The sequence below is a fragment of the Ranitomeya imitator genome, chromosome 4 (assembly GCF_032444005.1).
Source record: "Ranitomeya imitator isolate aRanImi1 chromosome 4, aRanImi1.pri, whole genome shotgun sequence".
Classification (NCBI taxonomy): domain Eukaryota; kingdom Metazoa; phylum Chordata; class Amphibia; order Anura; family Dendrobatidae; genus Ranitomeya; species Ranitomeya imitator.
Genome location: NC_091285.1, coordinates 443,099,016 through 443,108,587, shown reverse-complemented (window position 1 = coordinate 443,108,587; position 9,572 = coordinate 443,099,016).

The window sequence follows — 9,572 nt, the reverse complement described above, 5'->3', positions numbered from 1 at the left end:
CAATGTCTGACCTCCTGCAGTTCACCCCAACGCAGCGGGTTTTGTTTAACTGGGTCTTGTTGCATCGGTTTGGCCAGCCATATCCTGTGATTGTGGATCCGCGAGGGAGGAGCAGAAGAATGTGGGTGCATCCTCTTTTGACTAAACGCCTCACTAAAGGCCATTTTCATAGGCTATATACAGCTCTGCGGGAACATCCAGAAAATTTCTATCTCTACTGTCGCATGACAATCCAAACATTTGACAGATTGTTGGAGATATTACGGCCAGGAATCACATATCAGGACACAAGGATGCGCAAAGCCATATCCGCTGAGGAACGTCTTCTCCTTACCTTACGGTATGTATTCTACATCCTCACATACTGTATGTTGATGATCTTTTTTTATGTGTTTGTTTCTATGAGGAATTTTCATGATTATGTGTACATTAGGTCACAAGCAGATGTTACGTTTGGAAAATGTTATAATTAAGCACCCTAAGGACATTTTTCACTTTACAGCGTTAAGCATGTTTCTGAAAATTGCAAATGATTGTGCTTATTCATGTTTTGTGTGAACTCTGGAAACCTACCTAATATTGCTTTTTTGTTCACTTTCAGCTTCCTGACCACTGAATTGTCATTAGCGGGACTCCACCTGGAGTTTTTGATTGGCAGATCAACCATTTCTGGCATTGTGCGGTCAACCTGTAGACAAATATGGGATAAACTCAAGCAACTTGTGATGCCTGAGCCAAAACAGGCTGATTGGCTCAAAATAGCCCGTGGGTTCCAGGACACTTGTGACTTCCCAAACTGCATTGGAGCGGTGGATGGGAAACATATCAGGGTACGTAAGCCGCCGAACTCTGGCTCCCAATTCTACAATTATAAGCAGTTTTTCTCTGTAGTTCTGTTAGCTGTAGTTGACAGTAACTACAGGTTTATAATTGTAGACATTGGGGCCTATGGCCGAACTGGAGACTCTAGGGTCTTCAATTCGTCCATTATGGGTCGGCGGCTACATGACAACCAGTTAGACCTCCCACCACCACAACTCCCAGGCTCCACTGCAGAAACACTGCCTTTTTCTTTATTGGAGATGAGGCGTTCCAACTCACCAGACACGTCATAAGGCCTTATCCCCGGCGCAACCTCGACCACCGTCAAGAGGATCTTTAATTTGCACCTTTCTAGGGTGCGGAGACTGGTTGAGTGCGCCTTTGGTATTTTGGTGGCCAAGTGACGTGTCCGACAGACTGCCATACAGCTTAGTGAGGCTACAATCAATGAAGTTATCAAAGCCTCAGTAATTTTGCACAATTATACCCGCATACATGATTGCTTGTCAGATGGTAATGATGAACACATGTTGAGTAGTGTAATTAGGCCAACACCACATGGCCCTCCTCCGCGCCGTCCCCTTTCTGGCATAAAAGTTAGGGATGTTTTGACCAATTTTTTTGTTTCTCCTCAGGGTTCTACTCCCTGGCAAGATTATGCTGTTTCTCAGTTGTGATTTCCTTATTTTCTAGATATCTTTGTCAAATATAATTTTTTAAGCCACTGAAACAGTACTGTGTGTGGTGTTTCCTTAATGACCAGATGTTTATGTTTAGAGCATATGTGTGTGATGTAATAATGATTGGTCCACAAACATCAATTGGCTTTTGTCAAAATTTTTTACTACCATTAAAAGCCTTTTTTCTTAAACTTGTCACCATATTTTAGTAACCAAAACAAAGTGCAAATACTGGCCAAATAAAAAAACATGGTAGGCAGCTCACAAAAATAAAGAATATAACCAAACAAACAAAAAACATTACAGATCCCTGTAAGTTGGTGGGGGAGATGGCGGCAGCTCAGGGTCCTGTTCAGGGGGCCTTTGTTGGGCCAATTGTCCTTCACCCTGTGAGGATGCTGTGGCTTGTGGTGCAGAATACTGGCCTTGTCCATATTGGCCAGTTGTGTGTTGTCCATAAGCTAATTGTCTCTGGCCCTCATGCTGACAGACATATTGGCTCGCATCATACCCAACCCCAAAATGGCCATGTTGTCCAAACCCAGGTTGGGACCAGCCTACATCACTGGGTCTGGAAAAGTGGCCATATTGGGAATGTGAGTTGTAGGCTGCCATTTGGAACAGTGCTGGCCTTTGTAATTTTGGGGTGGGAGGGGTTGAGGTGTAGGCATACGTGGAGTAGGTGCTGCAAATCCTGATTGATCCTGCACCTTTTGAGTGAATTGAAGGCGCAAGAGGTTTGTTTGGGAAAGCTGCCTTTGCTCCAGATTTTCAAACACCTCATAGGAGTTATTTGGAGGGGTGCTTAAAATCAATCAGGATTTGCATACACCCTCTCATACGTAGCCTCACCTCACGGGGAAGGGGTCTAAGGTAACGGGCAAAGGCCTCCTCTCCATCATCCGTGGCTGCCCTGGCCAAATAATTGAGGACCCCAGAGTCCACATCACTCCTTGTGGCTTGCAGCTCTCTCCTTCGGCGGCCTCTACGTAAAGCCCCAGCTGCCTGTGGGGATGACACCAGTGGGCCTGTAGGGCTGCTGCTCTGGCCATGTTCCTCATGCCTTCTCTGATCATGTGCTGCTGAGGGTGGTGGTGCTGCATCTTCCTCACTTGCTGCTGCCTGCAGTGATGATGAAGCTGATGGCTCTTCAAGAAAGGATGTGGAAGATTCCAAAGATGGGCCTGCCACCTCTTCATCCAGACTTACGGGATCTATCATAGCCTCCGATTCAGACCCGGTCTCCCTCTCTGTGAGGTTGGACTGTGTTCTGTTATAAAACAAAAAATAAAAGAAAAATGAATTAAAAGGTTATTTAGTTATGGCCATTCTTTTATTACACATCTGTGAGCTCTAATCACAATAATTACCTACTCACAACCTCAGATCAGCACAAGATCTCCTTCTCTACTCCTCTTATCTCCTATTCCCACAATGATATACAAGATTTATCTTGTGTATCACCCCTACTGTGGAAACCACTATCACAACACATCATACTGCCACATACCATTGAAAGCTACAAACAGCATGAAGACCCACCTCTTCAAACAATCAGATAACCTGCAGTAACCTAACCACCCATCCAACAAACCACTGCATGAACATCTCTAACCTCACCTACTACATTCTCACCCATCCCTTGTTGTAGCTTGTGATGCTTTGCGGACAGGGTCCTCTCTCATCCAGGACCCTTTTGTAATTTTTTGTTGTAAACATTATTGTTTGCACTAGATTTACACATCCTTACATGTAATTCGCAATGGACTAACCATAACAAATAATCTTAATAAGATATTTTTTCTGGAAAAATGTGTTGTGTGGTTATTACTTACTGTCTTAGATCCATACTGCCATCCAAAAAAGAAAGACGGTCATAATATACATATTTTTTCTTTTTCAGTGGGGCTGCTGACCCACTTCTTGCTCGCTGCTGCCTTTCCCGCCGGTACTGGTCCTGGATGCTGCGCCATCGTGTCATTACATCATCCACTGCAATTACATGTTAACAAATATTGTTTAAGCTCATTATGCACATAGCTTAGTTCAGTTGTCAGTGATATATTATTCTTATTATTCTTATTTTTCTTGCACCATTATTTCCATGGTGCTGTAGATGATAAAGGGGTTACATGCATAGTTCTAAATATCGTTCACAGTAAACAACTTTACAGTGACAGACTGGTACAGAGGGGAGAGAACCCTGTCCTTGCAAACATACATTAGCTAATATTTGACAGAGGATAATAAAATGCCTTGTTAACTAATTATCCTAAAGTTTAAATTTATGTAAAAACAAATACCAGGGTCAACACCCCTCTGGACGAGGTATGAGGCCAAAAAAAGATTTAGCAGTGCAACATCAAGATTAGCTATGTACATAAACACTTTATCATGTTAATCAGCTTTTTTTCCGGACAAAAATGCCCACAAATGACATAGAAAGATAAAAATGATTATTCCAGTAATCATGTAGGGAAAGCATCTTGTAAAGTAAATTATTGTGAATACATGAGTGTACTTACAAAGTCTTGTCTGCTCCGCACGTGGCCATTGGGCATAATCTGGGGCATAATAGGATCCCACAGATGGTCCTCCAAGCTGCCTCTTTCCTGGCCCGGTTGGAATAATTAGGATCCCGCTGGTCCCATATTTCTGGCCTTTCTTGGACCAGGATGAGGAGAATATCCACATTTATTATGCTGGCCATGCTGCTTGGAACTCCGTGGAGGCGAGCGCCAGACTTCTGGGATGTCTGTGTGGCTTTTTTAGCTAATTAGCATGTCTGAGCTTCCTGATTGAGGGCTTGGCACAATTCCTTGCACCTGGCGATGTCTGACATATTTCTCGCAAGTCACACTGTTGGTCCGTGTGTAATCCGTATTTTTCTGGCCCCCATAGACTTTCATTGGCGTATTTTTTGCGCAATACAGTGACAAACGCAGCATGCTGCGATTTTCTATGGCCGTAGAAGACCGTATAATACGGATCAGTAAAATACGGCAGATAGGAGCTGGGCCATAGAGAATCATTGTACAGTATGCAATCCGTGTTTTCTGCACCTCTCATACGTCCGTAAAACACGCTAGTGTGAGGCCGGCCATAGAGCCAAAAATCTCCTGTAGCATTATCTTTAGATCTTCTCGTCCTTCTGACTCTGGAAAGCCCCTCAGCCTGTTGTTACATCTTCTCCCTCTATTGTCGAAGTCCTGAACATGGGAGTGCAGATCCTGCTTTTTGATGTGTCACCATTTGCTGAAGGTTAGCTAAATGTGTAATGGTAGAATCATGGTCTTGGTCCAAAATGTCATTATCTCCTGCTAGCTGCTGCAGGTACTGCCTCACACAGGGCCACCATCAGGGCATTACTGCCCTTACTGGAGTATGGGGCCCAATGAGCAGAAGGGGCCCGCATTGGGTCCCCCTCTCCTCAGCGGGCCCCAGCGGCAGGCTTCTGCTGGCTCAATAAAAAAAATTGCTGTCATGCGGGAGCCTCCTGCACGGCAACAGTTAACAGCCACTTTTTAAACCTACAAGAATATATAGTCCAGATTCTCAACTTAGAATAAACTGAAATAATTGAGGACTATATGACAAAATAGAAGCAAATAGCCAAAGTTTATAAATGTAACAAACTTTATTTAAATATTATAAACACCAACATCATATCGGTAGTAAATCCGTGAGGATCACCAATGACAGACAAAAAAAACAGGAGACAAAAGATTATGCCAGGCAGCAAAACGCAGGGAGAATAACCACACCACAATAAAAAATTTTTTTTACCTAAATATATATATAAACGGCCCCAATCTGAGATGCCGTATAAATGAACCACCATAGCAATTAAGTCAGAATGGGTACTAGAAGGGAGGAATTCTGGCAGAGTATAGTGTAACTAGAATATTATATCGTATTCACCAGATTAGACCTCTAATATATCAGATATTGATATATAGAATTACTATACCTGTAGCCATGGTGAGTATGTAAAGGGTGGGTAGACCCTGCTGCCGTGCTGCCAAGCGCTTCGATGCGCGTTTCGCCCGATGAGCTTCGTCAGGAGGCGTGGCTAGTGCGGTAGGAGACGTTCCCTTTATAGAGCGTGCAATTTAGATTTGATAAGCGGCAGGTGTGTGGTATACCGCAGCTGAGAAAGTGCCAATGATGTCATCAGAGCGGGCATTTTCTAAAACATTCGTCCAATAGGAAGTACGAAGATTTACTAGGTTTAAAGAAGTAAGGAAGGACCTTCCAGATTTTACACCAATGGCAATGCTTGTAAGCGGTCATGTGATGCAGTCACATGGGTAGCGAGAGCATCAATAGTGTGCAAAAGGACCTTCCAGTTTTGAACCAATAAAGGTACTTCAACATGGTCACATGGGGTCAGTTGTAAAAATCCCATAGCGACAACGTAATATACCAATCGGCGCATTGCCATGTGATGCCGTGCTCCCGTAAGTACGGCGCCGACATCCCGCACCGCATGCCACCAGTGGGAGGAGCAGTGTCATCCCCATGGTAACCGCAGCAACCAGATGCCGCGACGAACACAGGGCCACGGCGGCGCACATAAGCAATGCGTCTGGGTATAGAGACATAGAATTGTCTTTATTCAATTACAATATATAATACATCTATACATAATTGCTATAAAATATAAATAAAGATTGGACTCAAACTGGCACAGTCAGAACAACATATTAAGATATAACAAATATAACCGAAATGATTTTATATAATCAGTTGAGATACTATTTTTCAGGATCAGTTGAATATAATCCAAAAGATGTTAAGATCTGATGTATCTCTGTTGTTATTGTTGTACGGTCCCAGTTCTTTATGATGTATAATTTCCGTGAAAATAGCTCCAAAGGCACGCAATACTGCGGTAATACGGTGATCACTGTATTACCTGTACATGGACACTGTATACTAAGTACAGTTCTCCTGTGTATAATGGCATTAGTATTGTTTTTTTTAATTAATGATCAGTATTGTAGTATTTGGTCATTATGTGTTGGTAATGTGATCTGGTCATGGTGTGGTGGTATTTGATCCTTGTATGTGGTATTATTGGTCTCCATGTGGTGGTAATATGTGGTCTGGTCATGGTATTTGTCCCCTGTATGTGGTATTATTCGGTCACTATGTGGTGGTAGTATGTGGTCCGGTCATGGTGTGGCGGCATTTGTTCCTTGTATGTGCTATTATTTGGCCACTAGGTGGTGGTAATAGGTAGTCTGGTCATGGCGTGGTGATATTTGATCCTTGTATGCGATATTATTGGTCTCTATATGGTGGTAATATGAGGTCTGGTCATGTTAGATGGTATTTGTTCCTTGTATGTGGTATTATTTGGTCACTGTGGTGGTAACGTGATCTGATCATGATGTGCTGGTATTTGTCCCTATTATGTGATATTATTGGTCATTTTAAAAATTGAAATATAAATAAAAATATACCTAAAATTGCATTGGATATTTTAATAAATGTTTAATAAGTTACAGCAGAGTATGGCCCGGCCAGAAGAGTCTACCTTGTCGTGGTGACAGATTAAAAAATATTTTGCCAAAACAAAAGCTGCTGGCTATATATATGATCAGGTGATGGAAAATGTTAATGTGTGAAGGGGTGCAGAAGTGGAGTTTGTCCATGAGAGGGTGATGAGACTGTGGAAGGTTCGAGGGGTGGAGGTGGGGCTAGGTTGGAGCCTGGGCAGAGTTTCAAGGGGGCCCCAAAAATGTTGCCAGTATGGGGCCCCAAAATTCCTAGTGGCAGCCCTGGCCTCACACATGTAATTTCAGACCTACATAAAGACTTTTTTACCTCTGCTGACTGGTATTAGATTTTTAAAGTCATTCCTAGAGGACAGGTGCTCCAAGTATTTCTTCCAAGGGGGAGCATGAGATGGGGAATCCTGCCCCCCCCCTCTTTAGATGCAGGGGATATGGACCAGCTCCCCTCCTCTGGATGGCCCATGGTGGGGGAAATAGCATGAAGATCATCCTTCTTATCTCCTTTAAGCTATGTGCACACGTTCAGGATTTTTTTGGCGGTTTTCCGCTGCAAAAACGCTTACATTAAGCATATATCATTTTTAATGCATTCCGCAATTTTTGTGTACATGCTGCATTTTTTTCTGCCAAAAAAATGCATTGCGGAAAAAAAACGCAGCATGTTCATTAATTTTGCAGATTTTTTTGCGGTTTTGCTGCTACATTACTGCATTGGGAAGCTCCGAAAAAAAACTGTGAAAAATCCGCAAAAAAACGCGCAAAAACGCAAGCAGATTTCCTGCGCAGGGTGTACGGTTTTGCTCAGGAAAATTCTGCAGACATTCCTGAACGTGTGCACATAGCCTTACTGTTCCAACAACTCCCTTGGCCCTTTTTAGGGCTGCTTTCTGTGGCAATATAGAGTGTGCCTCCAGTCCTGCAGTCTTCCCTGCTATGGAATGTGACACAACATGCTCCGAAAAAACTACTGGGCTGCAGTGAGAGCCCCACCATCAGACAGTCTCCCTCCTATGCGGCTCCTCTCCCGGTAGCCCCCGATGATGAGCCCACCTGTGAGTCCCGAGCCTCCCCTCCTTTTCATGTTAGTGGATTTCCCACCTGCTCTTCACCGCAAGGCTGAAGGAGCCTTGAGGACACCGCCTGCTGCATTCAAGATGGCGCGGATGTGATGTGTGAGGCAGGCTTTTTTTGCAGGAAAGCATCCTGAGCTGTTACCGCTGATGGACCGAGGCTGCCGCAGGGGTCTTGGGTCTTCGTGGGCCCATTAGGAGTATGATTACCAAACTGATACTTATAACTGCCGATCTTATGTTGTGCTCGTCTGGAGCTCCCGGACCGCACGTTCTCTCACATCTGGTTCCTTGACACGCCCTCTACTATTTCATTTTTATTCAGTTTTACTGGAAAAAAATAGTAACTTTTATGTCTATAATTTTCTGAAAGATTTCTATAGCTTTGTGAATATTACTACCATTAGGCTGGCATTACACTACCGTAGAATATGGACGAGTGCTATGCGAGAAAACATTACATAGCACTCGGCCCAGTGTTAATCTATGGGGCAGCTCACAACACCATTTATTTTCTCGGGCGTATTCAACGTGCGTGTAAAATCGCAGCATGCTGCGATTGTCAGGGAAACTCATCCGAGACTCACCAATGCAAGCCTATGATTGCGAGAAAAAAAAATTGCACAGCACTGAAACCATGCCAGTGCTGTCAGATTTTTACGCACCGGTGTCCTTTGAAAAGCCTGCAATTCATGTGCTGCATACAGTAAAATCACACTGACAGGTTAGAATAGAAAAGATATACATAGATATATAGATGTCAGTGACACACACATATATACAGTACAGCCCAAAAGTTTGGACACACCTTTTCATTTAAAGATTTTTCTGTATTTTCATTACTATGAAAATTGTACATTCACACTGAAGGCGTCAAAACTATGAATTAACACATATGGAATTATATACTTAACAAAAAAGTGTGAAACAACTGAAATTATGTCTTATACTCTAGGTTCTTCAAAGTAGCCACCTTTTGCTTTGATGACTGCTTTGCACACTCTTGGCATTCTCTTGATGAGCTTCAAGAGGTAGTCACCGAAAATGGTCTTCCAACAATCTTGAAGGAGTTCCCAGAGATGCTTAGCAATTGTTGGCCCTTTTGCCTTCACTCTGCGGTCCAGCTCACCCCAAACCATCTCGATTGGGTTCAGGTCTGGTGACTGTGGAGGCCATGTCATCTGGCGTAGCACCCCATCACTCTCCTTCTTGGTCAAATAGCCCTTACACAGCCTGGAGGTGTGTTTGGGGTCATTGTCCTGTTGAAAAATAAATGATGGTTCAACTAAAAGCAAACCGGATGGAATAGCATGCCGCTGCAAGATGCTGTGGTAGCCATGCTGGTTCAGTATGCCTTCAATTTTGAATAAATCCCTAACAGTGTCACCAGCAAAGCACCCCCAAACCATCACACCTTCTCCTCCATGCTTCACGGTGGGAACCAGGCATGTAGAGTCCATCCGTTCACCTTTTCTGCG